Source organism: Saimiri boliviensis, chromosome 5 (genome assembly GCF_048565385.1).
Source record: "Saimiri boliviensis isolate mSaiBol1 chromosome 5, mSaiBol1.pri, whole genome shotgun sequence".
In the NCBI taxonomy this organism is placed as follows: domain Eukaryota; kingdom Metazoa; phylum Chordata; class Mammalia; order Primates; family Cebidae; genus Saimiri; species Saimiri boliviensis.
This window is the reverse complement of record NC_133453.1, coordinates 51018708-51039192: the sequence shown is the minus strand read 5'-3', so window position 1 is coordinate 51039192 and position 20485 is coordinate 51018708. Positions and strand designations below refer to the sequence as shown.

Below are 20485 nucleotides of genomic sequence, written 5' to 3'. Positions count from 1 at the left end.
TTTTCCAATAAATCCCTCTAATGAAGTGTCTTACTTCTACTTAGATTGGTTACAGTACGGGAATATTTATGTTCTTTTGTGAACATGAAAATTTTACCCTGCTGGGCTTGCTTATATCAGTCTTACAGCTGGGCTTTGTCTGTTTTGACAGTGAGAAGTAAAATGGGTTGGCCTTGGTTTTGAAGTAAAATAATCTCCTGAAATAAGAAAAAACTCAGACAGCAGCTATACCACCATGATCACAGACTAAGCCTATAAACTTCAACTGAAAGGTCCTTGAAAAGCCATTCCATTCTTTATCCTTTATGTATGAAAACATTGATTTTGACAGTTTGTAGTCCAAAACACAGAAACCTCAAAGTTGGCAGAGAATATTATCTAGAGGGCAGTGTATGACTGAATACTCAATTATTATCTCATTCCCAGGAAATATCCTATCAGTCACTTTTGTTATGATTCTACCCTATGTTTGAAATTGAGAGGATTTTAATAAACAGTCTAGTTTTTCTCCTTAACTTTAAAAGCAATGTTTTTGAGAGTCAGTGAAAAGGACAATAAAGATATGAATTTGCTTTCCTCTGGCCAACGCCATCCCTGTTTTTGCAAAATCACCAACTATGGTATGCTTCTCTATTCCCCGCCCCCCTCCATAGAAATGTGTTTATGTATCTTACCAAAATAGAAACAATCCCTGCAATCAGTTCCCTCGGAAATGAAGAAAACATTGGCTCTTCCTTCAGAAAGAGGATGTTGGTTCATGGGAACAAGTACTAGCAGTGAGTCCTGACAAAAATACAGGGGGCACTGATTAAAAAAAAAAAAAATCAAATATTTGTATCAGAACAGGTTTCAGCTACTTCAGAAGGTTTAATACCTTTTGAGAAGAAAAACACTTAAGTATTGAGTTCATCACATCTAATTAATAGGTTCAGTTAATCAAACTTTCAAAGATGTACCATTTCACTCCTAAGCCTTTTAACAATGAAAGAAATAATCATTTTAAACTCTAACTTCAAAAATCCAGAATAACTTCCAAATAGTTTTATTATTAATGCAGGCAACTGCCCAAGCAAATACATTAATCTTATTCAACATCTTCACATCTTCAAAGATTGTCCTGAGATCTGAGATTAAAACATTCAAACTGCAGATCCTACAATTCTCAGATTAGTTCTAATGTCCTGGAGCATGTCTAGCTTAAGAGCCAGGATAATGAAATGGAACAAGGGGATGGTTCAGTGAACAGCAAGGCCAGCCCACTGGGAACAAGATATAGAAATAAGTGTTAATCATGAGGAAGAAGAAAAGATTCTAGACTTGAGTTGAGCCACAGACTATCTTAGGATAGTAACCCAAGGAGAGATGTCTATACCTCATTAGCATTCTTGAGTTGTGAGAGCAACTTAACCAAAAAGGGCAAGCCCCAGGCATGGAATGTTCTGCTTATTGCTCTGAGCAAAATGATATCCTTTCTTACCTGTTGCATGTCTATCACACGTGCTCTCTAATGATAGAGCTGTCTTTTTATGCATCTTGAGGCCAACATCTGTGCCCTATAATAATCTATCCTACCATGTAACAATGCATGGCACAGAATAATACACACAAAAAAAAATTTAAATAGATGAATAAATGATTATACTCAAGTTACAATACTTGAGCTTCAATGGAACAAATCACTGAAAAGTATACCATTGGCATCATTCAAACTGTATATTTAGATTATATACAATATATAATTTGTTTCTTAATTAATGCCTTTGAATTCACAAATTTAAGGAAAACAGTAAGTCACCAACAGAAAAAATGTGAGACCATGTCTTCATATTTGGAATATGCTGGAATTTAAATGGAACAATACTCAGCATTTTAAAATGCTCAGTTTGGAGCTATTTCTGCTTTCTCATGTTTGCTAATCTTCATCCTTGTCACCAGCACACTCGTCACACCTGTATTTATTCTACATTAGTTCACCTTTAAGCGAAATGTGGTGCTTCCTCTTTTCATCCTTGTCACCAACACAGTCACACCCTGTATTTATTCTATATTAGTTCACCTTCAAGCAAAACGTGGTGCTTCCTGTCTTTTGCAATCTTCTGTTCGACCTTCCTCCACAACAACCCCCATCATACTCACTAAAGCCATCTTTGATCATCACTGTTCAACAAAGCATTTACTAGCAATAAGGACAACATTCATTGGCCTTTATTATCTCTGGAACATAACAGACATGTTAGATTCAGTCTTAAAATAATATTTTACAGATAATGAAGTTAAAAGTTTAGAAAACTTACATAAATTGTCCAGAGTCACATGGATGTCAAAGCTGCTGTCCTTAAAATATAAATGGAACTCAAAAGACGGGTTAATGTGGAAGTAATAAATTTGATATTGTTAATTGACAACACATTGGTAATTGTTGATGCCAAGAGAATGCATGAAATAACTTAGGGAGAGAGCACTGAATAAGAAAAAAGGTTGGCAGTGCTTAAAGCAGCGCAATTCACAATTGCAAAGACCAAAATTTGAGCAATAGTGTTGATTTTACAAAGGGGTCAAGAAAGGTGAGGATTGAAAAAGAGGTTCTGGATTTGTCAATTATAAAGTTACTGGTAATTCTAACAAGGGCATTTTCTAAGAAGTTGTGAAGTTGTGGAAATAGAAGTCAATTTGCATAAAAAGATTATGAAGTTAAGAGAGCAAACAGACAAATCTCACACAAGGGTTACAAAGGAAAAAAGATATATAAAGCAGTAATTTAAATCAAGGGAAGATTCTTTTCATCTTTTTTTGGTGTTTTTTTAAGAGGGAGGAGACAACACATAAAATATAAATATGAAGCCACAGGTAACTGACTGAACAACGGCCTAAAGGCGGAGGGGAAGGATTTGCTTGGGGACAGAGGTGGGAGGAGGTAGTGGTGGGTGACGTTATCAATTCTGGAAGAATAGGGAAGATAAAAAATGGGCTTTATTTTATCCATGACTTCAGAGGTAATGTCACACACTTAAACTGAGAAAATGAGTAGGATAAAGAATTACAGGAAAATTAAAAACATTTAGAACTATCTTAGCTTAGAAAATGTAAAGAAACTAAAAATAAATTAAGGACTGCCTGGAAGAATCAGGAGCCCAGATAGAGAATGGAAATCACCACAAATTTCTTAATTTTCCCTACAAAATTCAGGGTTGGCAAGTTCCCTGCTCACCATAGCTCTTAAAATCACTCTTTATAGTAAGAGGATTTGAAGACGGGAAGCCAGATCAGCCGGCTCAGAAGGTTACACTGTGAAATCAGCTGCACTCAAGGCACAGTAAGGGTTTAAAGCCAGATGCAGTGCTCAAGTGTCATGACAAAGTCAACACCTAACTTTATCTTTGCCCTCTGTACCTCCATCTATTAGTTTTTCCCAGAATATGGGTATCCTTCACTTTCCTTTCTTCATTCTCACCTATTTTTCCCCAAACTCTACCCAAGTTGTGCCATAAGAATAAAAACTACAGCAGAAAAAATGCATGTGTGTTGTTTTCAAATCCATCACATGGTTGGTGAATATTTTTATTTTATGTTGTCTCGGGTCAATGTGGAGGGGAGAAAGCTAGTCACAAGACTGAGCAATCACTCTTAAGACGTGCTAAGCACACGGTGAGGGTAGGGGTGAGGGGGCCTCTGTAGCCTGCAGCCTGTGTCTATAGTCGGGCCCTCTGCGTCCATCTGCCCAGGGCCGAGCTTGGGTGTATGGGGCCACAGGAATCGGCCCCGGGGCCCCGATAACGGGCTGCTCCCGCAGCACCCCAGCCTGGTGTGAGGGTCTCCCTTGATCTGAGAATGGCTACCTCTCGATATGAGCCAGGGGCAGAAATTGGTGTCGGTGCCTATGGGACAGTGTACAAGGCCCGTGATCCCCACAGTGACCACTTTGTGGCCCTCAAGAGTGTGAGAGTCCCCAATGGAGGAGCTGGAGGAGGCCTTCCCGTCAGCACTGCTCTTGAGGTGGCCTTACTGAGGCAACTGGAGGCTTTTGAGCATCCCAACGTTGCCTGGCTGATGGATGTCTGTGCCACATCCCGAACTGACCAAGAGATCAAGGTAACCCTGGTGTTGGAGCATGTAGACGAAGACCTAAGGATGTATCTGGACAAGGCACCCCCACTGGGCTTGCCAGCCGAGACTATGGAGGATCTGATGAGCCAGTTTCTAAGAGGCCTAGATTTCCTTCATGCCAATTGCATCATTCATCGAGATCTGAAGCCAGAGAACATTCTGGTGACAAGTGGTGGAACAGTCAAGCTGGCTGACTTTGGCCTGGCCAGAATCTACAGCTACCAGACGGCACTTACACCCGTGGTTGTTACACTCTGGTACCGAGCTCCCGAAGCTCTTCTGCAGTCCGCATATGCAACACCTGTGGACATGTGGAGCGCGGGCTGTCTCTCCGCTGAGACGTTTCGTCAAAAGCCTCTCTTCTAGGGAAACTCTGAAGCTGACCAGTTGGGCAAAATCTCTGACCTGATTGGGCTGCCTCCAGAGGATGACTGGCCTCGAGATGTATCTCTGTCCGGTGGAGCCTTTCACCCTAGAGGGCCGTGCCCAGGGCAGTCAGTGGTACCTGAGATGGAGGAGTTGGGAGCACATCTGCTGCTGGAAATGCTGACTTTTAACCCACACAAGCGAACCTCTGCCTTTCGAGCTCTGCAGCACTCAACATAAGGATGAAGGTAATCCGGAGTGAACAATGAAGTGGCTGCCGTGGAAGGAAGAAAAGCCTCTGTTTCCCTTCTGGAGACTGAGAGGGCAGTCTCTGCCTTCGTCTCTAAGGCTGTGGAGGCTCCACCTCCATCTTTCTACAGAGATTACTTTGCTGCCTTAATGACATTCCCCTCCTACCTCTCCTTCTGAGGCCTCTCCTTCTGCCCCGCTATTTCTCTACACTAAGGGGTAAGCTCCCTCGTGTCCCTTTCCCTACCTTTATATTGGGGGTCTTTTTTTAATACAGGAAAAACAAAACAAAGAAAAAATGGTCTTTACAAAAATAATAAATAAAGACTTGCCAAGCTAAGAAGCCTGTTGCAGAAATGCTGATGATGTGGGAGCACTTTGTGGTTTAACTGAGTTGCTGCTAGTCACAACATCGCAACTTTGAAGATTTCCTTTGAAATTGTAACTCCATATGTATTAATAGTACTCCCATGTCTACAATATGGATTTAAAATCATTTTAAATCAACTTGCTTTTATGAAGTAAAAAATTATATTCAAGTATTCCCCACCCCTCAACACATACGCATTCACCTTTAAAAATTAACTTTTCAGTCGGGTGCAGTGGCTCACGCCTATAATCCCAGCACTTTGGGAGGCCAAAGTGGGTGGATCATGAGGTCAGGGGTTCAAGACCAGCTTGGCCAACATGGTGAAACCCCGTCTCCACTAAAGATACAAAATTAGCTGGGTATGGTGGTGCGTTCCTGTAATCCCAGCTACTCGGGAGGCTGAGGCAAGAGAATTGCTTGAACCAGGACCTGGAAGGTGGAGGTTGCAGTGAGCCAAAACTGCATCACTGTATTCCAGCCTGGGCTGCAAAGCGAGACTCTGTCTCAAAAAAAAAAAAAAAAAAAAAAAAAAGGAAGAAAAGAAAAGAAAAAAGAAAAATTATCAACTTCTCACTAAGTCAATATTTTCTCTAGTCAAAAATTTGGAGTAATTTAAATATAGGGTAATTTTTAATTTATATTTAATATTTGATTAATTCAGGTGGTTTACTAATTCTAACTAGTCTCAGTCATAATTAGTGTTTTATTATAACTTTATTTTAGTTTTATCTTTTGAAGTAGAAATTCACTTTATTCGCATGAAATTCCTGACAATAAAAACCTATTTCAAAAGTGTCAATCTATCATGCTTTGCTTTTGATCAGAGGTTTCATTTTAAAAGAAATAATTTTCAAAAGTCGTGAAAGCTCCTGCCTCATAGCCAAGTTAAAATAAAGAAAAATCTTTACTAGACAGCACTTTTCAAGCCGTGTATAAGATATTCTGTCTACTTAAAGAAATCACTGCTGGACGCAGTGGCTCACACCTGTAATCCCAGCACTTTGGGAGGTTGAGGTGGGCGGATCATGAGGTCAGGAGACTGAGACCATCCTGGCTCACACAGTGAAACCCCGTCTCTATATATTAAAAAAAAAAAAAATCCCATATGCTATAAAAAGACAATAATTTTAGTATTTATATTTTATATTAATTCTATTAAATTGTTTCTATTTTTTATTTATTGATATGTATAATTTTAATGGAATTTTACCATACATTAAATAATCTTAACTTTCTCTTCTATTTCATAGTACTTCTCCATCTATTAGTTCTTCCCAGAGTATGGGTATCCTTACTTTCCTTTCTTTCTTCTCACCTAGTTTTCTCCAAATTTCTCTAAATTTGCCTTTTCTGGAATCTGCACTAATTCTGTTAATACTTTCAGAATGCTACAAATATAATTTGAGGACTTGTTATATCTAGCCAGACACTGTGATGGACACGATAATCCAGAAATGCTTACTACCTTTGACCTGGAAAGCCTCTCTTCCCTGCTCATAGACTCCAACCCTCTGCGTGGGGGATCCTCAAGGCCTTCTCCTTCAGAACTCAGCTACAACATCCCCTCCCCATAAAGGAGACCTGTGCACTGCCCCCATCATGCTGTGACAGATGCTCCCCTCAACAGCATGTACTCTGAATTCCTCTCATAAAATAATCTTGCTTCATGAAAATCTGTTTTACTGATTGGATCCTTCATCCAAATGCAAGCTCCTCCAGGGCAGAGTGCATTTCTGGACAGCAACCGGGGATCCAGAGAGGGTCAATATGGCTGGATTTTCAGGCGTAAAGGAGAAGGGGAGGGGTGTATTCTCCCTGACTTTATAGTTATCTGAAGATTGGCTTTTAATGCTTAAATTTAAGTTGCTCCCACATTGAGAAGAAAATTTATACCTAAGAGTTTGAAGTCACAGCTCCTCTGTTTTTGAAAAGATGAAAAATGGTTTCTTAACCATTTTTTAACTTGGGAAAAGAAAATGTTCAAAGAACAAAATTTTAAACTGTGGCATCCTTCCGAGGAGGAAAGTCACGTACAGCAGAGGGAGCACAGGGTCTGCAACGCGGGCTGAGCAAAAAGCAGGGGAGCTTCAGGCCTGTGTGTTCCTGTAGAGCTCCAGGCTGAGTGGCTTCACAGAGCTGTCCCAGAGACAGCCTACTAATGGAATAAAAGTCTGATGAAGGGCTGTCTCCTTCCTGATTATTTTACTTTTAATCCATCACGACAAATAGAAGGCAGATTTCCCAACACACCAAGGAAGTTGAGTGACCAGAAGAAAATCTGACATCTGCAAATCAGCATGGATTAGCTCTCAAATACTTTGCATGAATAATAAATTAAAATGGCAGCTCAAGCAGGACAGGCAGTTGAGAAAACAAAAACAATAATGAAAATCAGAAGCCTGGTTAGGAGATAAGTACCTGATAAAATCATTCTTTTCAAAGAATGCCAGGAATCCAGATTTGAAGGTTGACCATGTCAACCTCTCCAGTCTCTGATGCCTCTCAAAAAAAAAATGTGATAAATAGATAAGAGTAACTTATAATGAGCATTTCAGTACTTGTTTACACAGTACTTCAAAGTCCTTAAAAGCAGTTCTTTCTAAGACTCTTAAATGTTTCAGGAGGCTATTAATTCATGTTGTAAAGATGATGACTTATTTAGCAAATGTACACAGCAGTCTAGCCATTATGACGAACCTCAAAATAGTAGAGTCCAAACCAATAGACCTTATTGATGTGTGTTTGCCCATACTACTAATTTAGCATTTGAGGTTAAATTTAAAAGCAAAGCCCTTAATGTGAGGCTGCATCAGTTATAAACTAAGGACTTACGCATTCTTACACATTAAATACATATATACAATGCTTTTTAAGACGAAAAGAAAGCCTTAAATAGACTATAAAGCATAATGAACTCCCTAGTCAATTGGCAAGGTGTTCTCTGTTCCAAAAGATTCAAGCAGAGGAGCATCAGTCATCAGATAGGAGGTAGGAGGTGTCCAAGGCTCCAACTGCTTGGGAGGCAAAACTCTCTAGATCTGGGAATCCCAGCTTTAGGTAGGGGCCACATCAGGAATTACTGTGAAGCCCTTGAAATCTCCAGATATGAACTATACCTCAAGACATTCTAATAAAAAGTTTTGGGGCCAGGTGCAGTGGCTCATACCTGTAATCCCAGCACTTTGGGTGGCCAAGGCAGGTGTATCATGAGCTCAGGAGTTCGAGACCAGTCTGACCAACATGGTGAAACCCTGTCTCTACTAGAAATACAACAATTAGCCAGGTATGGTGGTGCATGCCTGTAATCCCAGCTACTCTGGAGGCTGAGGCATGAGAATCACTTGAACCTGGGAGGCGGAGGGTGTGGGAGCCGAGATCGTGCCCTGCACTCCAGCCTGGGGGACTGAGCGATACTCTGTCTAAAAAAAAAAGCGGGGGTGGGGGACAAGGCTCTGACAAAACTTGATGACAGTGCAGACAGTACAATTTGCTGATGATTTCAAAATCTAAGCTAAAGCATTGCTCCCAAGCTAATAATTAATGTGCTAATATAAGCCTAAACTTACAAAAAATAATTGTTGAATTCTGCTTTCTAAGTAAGACCTTTACGGGTACTTTGACTCTTCCTGTTGTTAAAGGAAGTACTAAATTGTATATTCTCTCCATCCAATGTAAATGTGTTCACTGTTTCATAGGAGGGAAGCATGAAGCCAGAGAGATAAGGAATTTTCCCTATATCATACAGCAAATAAATGACAGTTTATAATATAATTCAAATATCTTCATTCAATAACTAGAAACAACAGTCATATAGCTAACCGTTGTTGAGCATAGTTTTTAATTCTTTACTTTTTTTTGTATTTATTTTCCAATCTATAATGTAGATACTACTGTCATTCCTATTTTGCATGTGGGGAAATGAAGCACAGAGTAGCTATATAGCCTCTTCAAGGTCACACACAGCTAGTAAATAAAGAGGTAGGAGTGAAATTCAACCAGCCTATCTCCCCGGTCCATGGTCCTAACCACTATACCCTCACCCTCTATTTCTCTACCAACTTCCACACTGTAATTGTTTGTGGGTGCTTTATCTGTCAAACAACCTTAAGCGGCCCAGGTGTATAGCAAGTTCTCCAATAGTACAAAGGCAAAAATGAAATGACTAGGGTGTCTTTTTGGTCTAATTATCAATAACCAGGATCTTCCCAAAGGAGGCACATGTACCCCCAAACTCCCTCACCCCCACTACCGATAATTCTTGTCATCACCTGTGGTCTCTTGGTTCAGGGCCTCAGTGCTCTGAGAATTCCTAACTCTACCAGCATTCACATTAATTTTACTGAGACATTCTCTCCATGTGCACAGTCATTTGTTTTATAGAAATGTAAACACGTTTCACCACTTACTGTTGCTTAAATGCCCTCTATGATATTCTTGCCAAATGGCCTAGAAATTTGAGACCTTCCATGGTAGCATATCTGGGCAACTTTAAATGTGAGAAATTTCTTCCTCACATTGAAACTAAATATATCTGTATCTGCCTTTTATTTTCCCTAGTTATAACTTTTAGGTTTAATCTGATTTTTCTTATTTTGAGCACTTAATAAAAATGACAGGCCTTATTTTCAGGAAAAAATATTTAGACGTAGATAAAAACTTTTACAATCTTTGGGGAATTGCAGGGTTCTGAAGGCCTATGAATGGTCTATAGACTTTAGGCTTAGAAACTCTCTTCCAGTAACAGCCTTTCAAATACCGTAAGGCAAGTGTGTTCCTCACTTTACTGATATACTGTGTTCAAGTACTTAGACCTGTCTTCTCTCTCCATGGAATTGCACCTCCTTAGACTTTGCCACTCATTTCAGCCCATGGAAACTTTGCTGAATCCAATACTATGATCTAATCTATTCACTTTCCCTCCTTCAAGTTGCTTTTAGGCTTCATCAGCATGCTCTAGTCTTTTCATCACAGCTAATGGAAAGATGTAGGCTGGGAAACAGCTGGAAAGATACAGGCTGGGAAACAGCTGGAAACAAAGCACTGCAGTTGGCAACTAACAACCTGCCTCTCAAGGAATGTCACTCAGCGTAAGTAGGATGTGCCCACGACATTTCTTGCAAAGATCATTTACCGGGACCAAAGTCCATGAATATACAAGGAAGTGTGCATATTTAACAAACAGAATATAGTCATATGTGGTTAACTGTGTTCCTGAAAGGGACCTGCTTTTGTTCCATTTTCTTCTAGGTTGGCTTAGTTCAGGAATTGGACTAACCAACTCAGGGAGTATGAAAACACGTGTACCACATGATTAAGGGTTGAAGTACTGATTGTGAAATTTCCTTTTACAGTTTAGCATGTGACCTCATGAAATTCACATATTTTCCCAGGTTTGAAGACGCCAAAACTTTTAGCCCTCCTACATAAATAGAATAGCTACCCAATGACCATTCTTTTGGCTTGAAGGATTCAAACAGTCACTAATTTAAATGCCATGTTTGGTATTAGGGGATCATTTCGTGGTTTAATTTACTGTTTTAAAATAAACTTTTTTATGCTGTGAGGGCAGCTTTTACTTCCAGTGTTCTAGAGTTTTGTGGACAAAATCACAATGACCCTGCCCATGTACTCCATAGAGTTTATAAATGAAGTCATATCCCTTTTAGTGTTTATCATTTCAGAACTAAGAGTTGCAATGAAGCCAGCATTGAGGAAATTGAAAATGATAGACAATGATAGAACTAAGAGATGTAATGAAGCCAGCATAGAAAGAAAATTGAAAACGATCTGTCAGGGGACCCTATTCTATTACTAACCACCTGAGAGACCATGAACGACTAAATTATCCTTTCTGGGCCTGTTATTTCTCATATGCAAAAAAAGGGGTCAGTTGTGTGACTTCTCCTCTAAGGTCTCCTCCATTTTTCAAAATTCTGTCATTCTCATTTTGTTAAATTAGAAGGATGTACCACACCATCAGAAGTAAGACAAACAGGCCAGGCGTGGTGGCTCACAGCTGTAATCCCAGCACTTTGGGAGGCTAAGGCGGGTGGATAGCCTGAGGTCAGGAGTTTAAGAACAGCCTGGCCAACATGGTGAAACCCTGTCTCTATTAAAAATACAAAAATTAGCCAAGCATGGTGGTGGGCACCTGTAATCCCAGCTACTTGGGAGCCTGAGGCAGGAGAATTGCTTGAACCCGGGAGGCAGGGATTGCAGTGAGCCAAGATCTCACCACTGCACTCCAGCCTGGGAGACTAGAGTGAGACTCCGTCTCAAAACAAAACAAAAAAGAACAAAGACAAAGAGCAGCTTCTGAATTCCTTGTTCCTTTCTGTGCCTTAAACTTTAAGATAAAGTATTGTTTCACTTACGTATTTTATTTTATTTTTTTGATACAGAGTCTCACTCTGTCACCCAGGCTGGAGTGTAGTGGTGCAATCTTGACTCAATGCAAGGGGCTGGAGCAATTCTCCTGCCTCAGTCTCCCAAGTAGCTGGGATTACAGGTGTGTACCACCACACCCGGCTAATTTTTGTATTTTCAGTAGAAATGGGGTTTCACCATGTTGGTCAGGCTGGTTTTGAACTGCTGACCTCAGGTGATCCACCCACAGTGGCCTCCCAGGGTGCTGGGATTACAGGCGTGAGCCACCGTGACCGGCTGACAAAGTATTATTTTAATATGCAAAGGCTATCATAATATAATTTCATTTTATTCATGGTGCATAGTAAATCACAGGATACAATTTTTCTAATCCAGTGATTCCTGAAGTTGGTTGCAGGTTGGAAACACCTAGGGAATTGTTAAAATGGCTTTCGCCTATCAGGCGTCCCCAAACTACAGCCCAAGGGCCGCATGCAGCCCCCTGAGGCCATTTATCTGCCCCCCCCCGCCCCCTCACTTCAGGAAGGGGCACCTCTTTCATTGGTGGTCAGTGAGAGGAGCACAGTATGTGGCGGCCCTCCAACGGTCAGAGGGATAGTGAACTGGCCCCCTATGTAAAAAGTTTGGGGACGTCTGGCTAGATCTTACTGTATTCGTCCATTTTCACACTGCTGTAAAGATACTACCTCAGATTGGGTAATTTATAAACAAAAGAGGTTTAATTGACTCACAGTTCTGCATGGCGAGGGAGGCCTCAGGAAACTCACAATCATGGCAGAAGGTGAAAGGGAAGCAGACACCTTCTAGGCATCAGGAGAAGAATGATCAAGTAGGGGAACTTCCACTTTTAAACCATCAGATCTCATGAGAACTCTCTCACTATCACAGGAACAGCATAGGAGAAATCGCCACCATGATCCAATCACCTCCCACCAGGTTCCTCCCTTGACACATGGGGATTACAATTCTAGATGAGATTCAGGTGGAAACACAGAGACCAAACCTTCTAATTTAATTGATAAAGGATAGTAAGGCCAGATGGATCAGCAAGAGTTTAAAAACTTCTGCAGGTTCAAACAATTGCTCAAACTCAGAGTCCTCAATTCTGACTACATATAAGAATCAGTTGGTGATTTTTCACACCTGCCAATGCCTAGCCTTACCTCCAGATTCTGATTTAATTGGCCCGTGGACCTAGGCCTTGATAAGCTTTGAACTCTCCAGATGGTTCTGATGTGCAGTCAGAGTGGAGAACCACACTTCTATTCCCTACCACACAAGTTCTATCTAGTTGATTATCCTGACCTCCTACTCCACCCACACTGGCCACTCATCGAATGAAAGAACCCTGGACCTCATCACAAAGTACAACTCTGCCTTCATTATATCATTGTTTTGCCAACTTCCTGCTTTTTCTCTAGGACCATAATCCTTTCATCTTGTCAACCACTGATCTCTATCCTGTGATGTTATTTTTTAATTTATCAAATGCTTCTTTTCAGATTGCAACCCCACTCCTTTCTATCACCTTCTGACTCCTCATCCATCACTCTCCAAAGTAGTTTGAATGCCTTTTTCCACTACTTCAAACTTTTGGATTACCCTGACCAAATTTCTCCTGTGATTCCAACCAACTACTATTAAAGAGAATCTAAAGGAGACATCAAACTGAAAAAAAAAAAAAAATCTCATTATGGCCAACAAACAACCAGATGCTGGGCATAATATATCAAAAGAATTAAAAACTCTCACATATGCACTAGAATGATTTATAAAACCATGACATTTTCTTCCACGCAAACTTGGCTGTAGTTTTGGCCATGTACTTTAAGAAAAATAAGGATCAACCCTGAAAAAGAACCAATATGAGAACTGTATATTATCAAGGGAATGAAGAAGTTACCAAAAGAAAATAAAAGCAAAAGTTAGAAATTGATTATGGAAAAATGAAGGCTGAGGGTGAATCATTTATAAATGGGCACTAAAATTATATTACCTAAACTATGGAATACAAAGGTAAAAGAAGAATCTTCTAGGAAAAATGAAAAGTAATATCACACAGTAATTATTTTTAAAACCCTAAAGTGCTTGTACAAGGTAAAAAATAAATAGGTTTGTGGAATGCTTAGGTAAAGTTTTTTTTTTTTCTTTTTCGTTTCTTTTCTTTTCTTTTTTTTTTTTTTTGAGACAAAGTCTCACTGTCACCCATGCTGGATTGCAGTGGTATGATCTTAGCTCATTGCAGCCTCCGCCCCCAAGGTTCAAGTGATTCTCCTGCCTTGGCCTCCCAAGCTGGAAGCCTGGGAGTCCCTAGCTGGGACTATAGGTATGTGCCACCATGCCCAGCTAATTTTTGTATTTTTAGTGAAGATGGTGTTTCACCATGTTGGCCAGGATGGTTTCTATCTCCTGACCTCCTGATCTGCTCACCTCAGCCTCCCAAAGTCCTGGAATTACAGATGCGAGCCATCATGCCCAGCCAAATTTGATTATTGATTGAGGCATAATGGAGTTTGCAGAATATAAGAAGGAAAATACTAACATTTAGGGAGACCTTTTCGGAGTTTTTAAAGCATTTTCATAGGCATGTTCTTCTTCAAGTTTTATCAAAAACCAAAAGTTAGTAGTGTTCAGAATACTTTGAGGCCAGTATTGTGAAGACATCCATCATGTGCTCCCACAACAGTGCCTTTGAGATGCTGTCTGATATGTAATACTATGCCAGCCAGACCTTTACTCTAGCGGTGTTTCTATTCTAATGACCAGAAGTGAATTTATCACGAAGCTAATGAAGCTTTAAGTTTTAATCTCCTTTCTTGCAAGAGATTCTTTCCAAACCCTGAGGAACCTGGCAATGGTTCCCATAGTCACATGTTTTTGTGAAGTAGCAAACATAAATTATTGTAATTTTGAAATTTTACTTTTGTACATACTCAATATTGATAATTGTGTATTATTTTTCTTTTTCTTTCTTTCTTTTTTTTTTTTTTTTTTTTTTTTTTTTTTTTTTTTTTTTTGGAGACGGAGTTTCACTCTTGTTACCCAGGCTAGAGTGCAATGGCGCAATCTCGGCTCACTGCAACCTCCGCCTCCTGGGTTCAGGCAATTCTCCTGCCTCAGCCTCCTGAGTAGCTGGGATTACAGGCACACGCCACCGTGCCCAGCTAATTTTTCATATTTTTAGTAGAAACGGGGTTTCACCATGTTGACCAGAATGGTCTCGATCTCTTGACCTCGTGATCCACCCGACTCGGCCTCCCAAAGTGCTGGGATAACAGGCTTGAGCCACCGAGCCCGGCCGTGTATTATTTTTCTTAAAGATGGAATATGTACCCACTTCTTCTTATGATCCGTTATTACTAAGTCATAGTGTCCTGCTAACCACTGAAAGACCATTAATCCCCTCCTCCTTCTCCATCAACACTCAGCCTTTGCATTTTACCTGTTCCTTGCTCTCTCCTCAGTCATCTTCCTCATTTCTGATGACAGCTTCCTCACAGAGAATGTTTTTCCAGAGAAGGCACAGAGCATTAGGTAAAGCTTTCCAATGATTCTTTTACTCTCTAAGGGGTCTTTTCCTGTACCATTTCCCGTCCTTTTCCTTCATCTTAGAGGAGCTGAAGAACCGGACTTCGACATTGGAACTCCAACCTCCTCCCTGTCGGATCAGCTCTCCCTTCTCAGTCCAGTCACCCTCTCTCTCCCTTCTCTTGCGACAAAGGCCGGAGTGGGGCCTTTACTGCTGCCTTTGGGTACACTCCGCATTTTCAACTCTTATGGTCTCATTTAGCAATTCCTGTCTTCTAATTTTCCATGTCTATAACCAAAAGGAAAAATACAGCAAAAACTGAAAATGCCTTTCATCCTGAGCAGTTTTGGCACAAATGTCCCAGAAGGAAGGGAGGGAAGAAGATTTGTGGCAGCTGATCCTGGGCCAAGCTTGGGAGCATCTAGTGCTTCCCCCACTGCTGGAGATGTTGCCAAAATAGACGGTGGGAAATGTAGAAAAGAAGAAAAACAACAGCTTGATAGTTCCCCACCCTGCCACTAAGTGTGGTTTAGGCACACCTGGTTCTAAAGTCAGCCTGAGCCAGACAGAAAGGGCAGTCTGGGGTGTGCATCCCTGAGGAGGGTTCCTTTACACACACGTGCACACCATAGAACCGGGTCAGAAGCACTGCTCAGCACTGATTCCAAAGTTCAGCCATGAAGATTCGACTGCATTCACGCCACACTACCCACCCAATACAGGAAAGGGAACATTTTTATTTAACAAAGATTTCGTAACACAAGCTTAAGCACAAAGAGCTGTAGCACTTAGAAGTTTGTCTAGAAGACGTATTATGTAGACTCTCTCAGAATATTTTTGTTATCATGGTTTATTCTGGATTAACTGACAGTTAATACTAACTAGTGATTCTGAAAAATGTTTAAAATAGGTTATAATGCTATAATCTCTTAATTTTCTTCCCAGTAAAAACTTCTGTTTAAATCAGATTAAATAAAGATTTTAATAAAAAGATATTTAAATAAGAGTCTAGGGCAAGATTAGCATTGAAGTTAAACAGAAACACATAGTTTTCCAAGAAAAACAAAACAAAACAAAACAAAACAAAAAACAGTTGAAGGGATTTGAACTTTACCCTAGATTTCAGTCTATGAATTTGCGGTAATTTAATGTGGCATATTTTGTTCAACCTAGAAAAATTCACAGTGTTTATGAAGTCCAAGAGAGTGAACTTTTTGTTGCTAAATATTCTTAGTACAATAAAACATTAATGCTGTGCTAAAGTTATATGTTTTCACTTATTCAAGAACCAACTGCTCATTTCCTGAGTACAAGAGATTTAGTAATTAAAATAAATCATAAGTAAATGCATAACCCTAGATATTTTTTTCACATGCCATTTGATATCTCTCCAGTACTAATTTGAGTACTGTTGTGCTGGGGATTTAAAAAGAGCATACAGATAATAACCAAAGCTTGAAAATCCCTGAAAGTTTTAACATTCTTAACATAGAATCATTTTTGTTAAATGTATGTATCTTGATTTTTGCTTACCCATCATTATCAACCTGGCCACTTAACTTTCAATATTATAAGGTGCCCATTTACTGAAAATGCTGAATCACAATGATATGAGATAGTCATGCAATCTCTTGCTTAGAATTACCTAACAAAGAAAGCTCAATGACCAATATGGAATTTAGTCCATTACTGACAATTGGCTATTTTTCACTCTGTTTTTTACCTGAGTTCTACAAGGCTACATTGCCTCTAACATGAGAAAACAATTGGCCACGCAAAAATACAGGTCATATTTTCTATTATATTAGACTAAGGCTTACAGCATAGCATATGCATGTCTGTAAAAGACAGCCACGATATATAAGCTAAAAACAATAACCAACATGACCACACTTTCCTAAAAGGATTGGACTAGCTCCTTAGAGTTTGTGACAATGGAAATGAATTCACATTCATCAGTTATCAATGCCACTGAAGGCATATGCACACTGAAAGGGCATTGTGGCCCAAACATCATGGAACACGTAGCACAAAAAGTTGGGCAGACCCACGTCCTTTACAGCGATGGCCACAGCAATCATCTTTCTAATCTCAGAGAAATATACCAGCACACCAGTACTCAGGTTAGTAAATATTTGTTACAAAGGGTTGAAAACAGGTTGATATATTCTTGTGTCTCCTTTTTGCCACTGTACCTTGCTGCCCTTTTAATTCTCTTACTTCTGTGCTTGGTATATAGTTGAGTTTTCTGTATGGTAAACACAGTAAGAAGAAAAATGAGTAATTTGAGATACAATGTAACTAGGTTTAATTCTTACAAATAAGAATTTTTAAGGATGTTTGAACTGGGAGAATTGTCCAGAGGGGAATTGTAAAAGGTGACCTATTTTTAGTGCACCAAAAAGGTATCATTAATTGATTTCATTAATTCATTCAACAAATATTTATTGAGTGTCTTTTGTATAGAAGGCATTGTGCTATGCTCCTATGACTCAGTGATCAAGAGGACTGCTATGATTTGAAAGCCTCTTCCAAAATTCATCTTGAAATTTAATTGCCATTGTGATGGTATTAAGAGGTAGGACCTTTACAAGTGATTAGATCATGAGGGCTCTGTCCTCATGAATGGATGGATTAATGCCATTATCATGAGAGTGCATTAGTTATTGTGGGATTGGGTTCCTATAAAATAAGGAAGTTTGGCTCCCATCCTGTCTGTCTCACAAGGTTGCTTGCTCTTCTGCTTTCCACCATTGGATGATAGAATATGAAGGCCCTTGCTGGATGCTGGCTCCATGCTCTTAGTCTTTCCAGCCTGCATAAATAATAAATTAAAACATTTCTGTTATAAGTTACCAGTCTCAGATATTCTGTTATAGTAGCACAAAATAGTTTTTAAGTTAAGGGCAAATATGGATACTGATCTCACTGAATTTACATTCTAGTGGGGACAATAGATTAAAAAGAAAAAAAAAAGCACATAAATAATGATAGGATTATAACTGTGATCAGTGCTAAGATGGAAAACAATGTTGGAGAAATAAAAAGGTGAGCACCCCATCATGCAGGACCTCATAGGCCACATCAAGAATTTCTTTTGTATCCTAAGAGAAATGAAAAACAGTTTAGAATTTAAATCGGAGGATATATATATTTATTTTATATATCTTTTGAGACAGTCTCACTCTGTCACCCAGGCTGGAGTGCAGTGGTGCGATTTCAGCTCACTGCAACTTCTGCCTCCCAGGTTCAAGTGATTCTTCTGCCTCAGCCTTCTGAGTAGCTGAAATTACAGGTGCCCATCACCATGCCTGGCTAATTTTTCATCTTTAAAGATTAGTGGTCTATAAGTAGAAAAAAATTGAGGAGATGAGCAAAGCAAGATGATGGCAGCAGTGTGGGTGAAAGTAAAGGTCCAGTTGGGAGGCCATTGGTATAGTTCATGCAAGAGATGGTGGCAGCTGAACCAGAAGCATAGCAGTGTATATATGAAGACATATAGTTGCAAGGTTTGTCAACAAGGTAATGCCTTGACAGATGTTTTAAAGGAGACAAGAGTCAAGGGTACCATTAGCATTTCTGTTATGAGCAATTGGGAAAACGGGTGATGGGGAAATTGAGACTTTATAAATAAAGAGTAGATTTGAGTGATTAAAAAAATGAGTTAAAATCCAGACTTGTTAAAATTGAGATATATGAAAGGTATCCAAGAGCAAGTAACATTTACTTAGTAAGTGTTACTTACTAAGTAACATTTACTTAGTAACACTTACTAAGTAAAATGTTGTAGGTATGTCTTTGGAGCTCAGAAAGGTCTGTGTTTAATATTGGTGTATATTATGTATATGTCAATCTCCAAGTCATTGGTGTATACTTAACACTTTTTATAACCTGGGGGAGTAGAGGAGACATCATAGGAAAATAATGTGGGATTAGCAAGAAACAAGGGTCCAAGACTGATCTTTGAGGAACTCCAATTTCTAAGTGGAGAAGGTGGCAGTCCCAAAGTAGAATGAGAAGGGTTGGCCAGAGGGGGTAGCAGGAACACTAGATTGTGTGTCATAGTAAGTTGTGTGTTACAGAAGCCATGGAAAGAAACACTATCAAATGGGGAGAATGATCATTCAGGGAAAACCAAGTATGGAGAGCATTGAAAATATATGTTGGATTTTGTAATGGGGATACCTTTGAGATCTTAGCCAGAACAATTTGAGTAGTGTGGTGAGTTGGGGAATATAGCTATGAAAGGGAAGTGAAGGCATTAGGAAAATGTGCACAGATAACTCTTTCTAGATGTCTGATCACGGGTAAGATATTGAGGTTCTATCCTGGGTTATGTGGCCTGCATTTCTCCATTTGTAAAATGAGGATGTGAATATAACCATACTTGGAAAATAACTTGAGAAAAACAAGGGTAAAGCCCTGTGCTTGGCATCATTCAAATCAATTAAGTTCAAATAAGATTTATTGTGCATGTGCTAGCTTCCAGGACAAAAAGATAACTAGGACGAGGTACATTCTTGCCAAGAACTTATGATTTAATGAGGGAGACAGACTAAAATATGTGCATTTAAGAAAACATGGTACATTTGAAGATGCATTTGAAAAGCCTTCTAGAGAAAAAGACACTTGAACTAAGTTATGAAAGAACAAACAGGAATTATCCAGGTGGTGAGAAGAAGCAAAGATACACCACAGAGGGAAATTACAAACACAGGTAAAGGTCCAGAGACATAACACACAATTAAAATTCTTTGTATACTCTGCCCACGTACAGGGAATCTACAAACACATCAGTCACTAGAATATATAGTTGCAGTAGGAGAGTTAAGTCTGGAGAGGCAAGCTCATGGATAATTTGTGTGTCATGTTAGGAGGATTTGACTTTATACTCAAGTAACTGGGTTCAAATCCAAGATCAACAACCTGTTAGTGCTGTCATTTTGGGCGAGTTACTTAAATTTACTGAGCTTCAACTTCCTCAATGTGAGTGTTTATTTTCAATTTCTTTAAATAAAAACTTAACCTTCATCCTAACAAAGATGTCAACTTTCAATTAAGGTTAAAAATTGTTATTAGAGGAGGAAGTAGCCTTAGACAATCCCATTCAATCTATTCATTGTGCATATAAGGAAATTGAATCCTAGGGAAATTGATTAAAGGCTAAAGCAACGAAAAAGTTGAAAAGCAGGCAGAGAACCAGTTGTCCAACGTCAAAGGGCCAGTAGAAATGCAATTTTCTGACGTTGAGGCACAAAGTGAAGGTTGAAAATTAAGACAGGGATGGCAGACAGGGTGCAATGGCTCACATCTGTAATTCCAACTCTCTGGGAGGCTGAGGCTGGAGAATTGCTTGACCTCAGGAGTTCAAGACCAGCCTGGGTAACATGGTGAGATCCTGTCTCTACAGAAAAAATTAGCCAGGAGTGGTGGTGTGCATCTGTAGTCCCAGCTACTTGGGAAGCAGAGGTGGCAGGATT

General features: G+C 39.6%; 1 pseudogene; it reads left to right on the top strand.

The window, feature by feature from the left end:
* The first annotated feature begins 3781 nt into the window (after nucleotides 1-3781).
* Nucleotides 3782-4732, top strand: LOC101038297 (cyclin-dependent kinase 4 pseudogene; annotated as a pseudogene).
* Nucleotides 4733-20485: the final 15753 nt, after the last annotated feature.